This window comes from Stegodyphus dumicola, chromosome 11, assembly GCF_044657685.1.
Source record: "Stegodyphus dumicola isolate Sdum_Otavi_A_Nest chromosome 11, ASM4465768v1".
NCBI lineage: Eukaryota > Metazoa > Arthropoda > Arachnida > Araneae > Eresidae > Stegodyphus > Stegodyphus dumicola.
This window is the reverse complement of record NC_140778.1, coordinates 91,024,172-91,026,107: the sequence shown is the minus strand read 5'-3', so window position 1 is coordinate 91,026,107 and position 1,936 is coordinate 91,024,172.

Sequence of the window (1,936 nt, the reverse complement as noted above, 5' to 3'; positions counted from 1 at the left end):
AGGGATTCATTTTAACGGTGGGGATATAATCAAACGCCCGATGATAATGAAATTTCTTTCTTAATAGGTTCAGATTTTTATTGGAACTTGACAAAGTGTTTTGAAAGGTTAAATACGTCATTGATAGCTGTAAACACTGAACTTGGATGGTCCTATTAAAGAAATTGTGGTGATATGAGTAGGACATCTGCTGAAAACTTAGTTTTTGGTGATTAAAGAGCTGTGTTAGCTAGGCGTTTCTGAGAACTGGAAAGTTTAGGTATTACAAAGGCATGGAATGTTTGACTTTAGTGGAACAGAAGATACTTGAGGAATTTAATAACTCTGTTGGGTTCATAGATAAAAACGTTGCCGTGGAAACCAGGTATGCAGGAGAAATTAGCGAAAAATAGAGAAGTGGCTCGGAAACATTTTGGAGTTCTGGAGATTTAAAAATGATACTTTTTTTTTTTTTTTTTTTTTTTTTTAGGATTATAAAAAGGTAATTGATGGTTATCGTAAGGAAGGTATCATCGAGAACTCTTCGTCAGATATTAAAGTGTCATGTTCTGAGCAATCATTCTACTTACCTCGCCATGCAGTCATTCTCGAGGACAAATCTACTAGTCGACTTGAAATCGTGTTTGATGCTTCTTCCCATAAAGGAGGACAATTTTTGTTTAATGACTGTTTATTTAAAGGACTAAATTTATATGAAATTATTTTAAAGTTACGGCAACATACAAATGCATTCAGAGCCGATACAAAGCAAGCATATCTATAAATTTTGATCGATCCTAGTGATAGAAAATTTACTAGATTCTTCTGGACTGATGATATCGGTTCTAGTTCCTATCAAGAAATGAACTTTAGTAAAGTTTTACTTGGACTAAAACCAAGTCCATATTTATTAGCTGCAAGTCTGAAATATCATTTTGATAAATGCAACAGGAATTTCCCCGATACTTGCAAATTATTGTCAGAATGGTTTTATGTAGATGATTTGGTTAGAGGCAAGAAGACTTGCAAGCGGCTTTGAAAATTACGACTGAATGTGTGGAAAATTCTCAAAAGAGGTAACATGATATTACGAAAATGGAAAACCGATTCCACAGAACTTCGTAAGCTATGGAAAGATGCTGAGTTCTACATCGATGAGGAAAAGAGCTCAGGGACGGGACCAGATGAATCATCCAAGGTGTTGAATCTAGTTTGGGACCCAGATGCGGACAGTACATCTTTCAGTGCGAAAGATTTATCAAAGTTTTTCAAGAATAGAACTGCTTCAAAAAGGTTTATTCTTCGAGTAGTGGGTCATACTTATGATCCTATCGGATTTCTAGGATCTTTCATTGTAAAGTTGAAGAGCAATCTACAGGGACTATGCAGTCATGATACGGACTGGATGACAAACTTCCATTGTCACTGGATCACAAGTGGTAGTTGTGGTGCAGCGAAGTCGAACACTTAGAACATCTCCTGAATCCTAGATGTTACTTTTCAAATTTGAACTGTAAATTTATTTCATTTTAAATTCATTCTTTTTCAGATTCATCTCTTTTAGCCTATGGAACAGTATTTTATTTAAGAGCTCTATCTGAAGATGGAAAGATGGAAGGATAAATATTAGTTTTATTTGTTTTAAAAGGGGTGTAGCTCCTCTGAAAGGTCTTACAGTACCAAGACTCGAATTAAAGGGAGACTTATTATCTGCAAGATTAGTCCATAAAGTAAGTAGATGTCTTAAATTTAATACTTCTAGTTATTTTTGGACCGACTCGATGATTAGGTTATATTGGATTAAGGGACAATCTAGTAAATACGGAACTTTCGTAAAAAATAGAATTGAAGAAAGTCAATCTTTATCAGATATCAATAATAGGTCTCATTGTATTGGAAAAAACAATCCTGCAGATAACTTGTCCAGAGAAATTTCTTCAGCAAATTTAGCTACGAA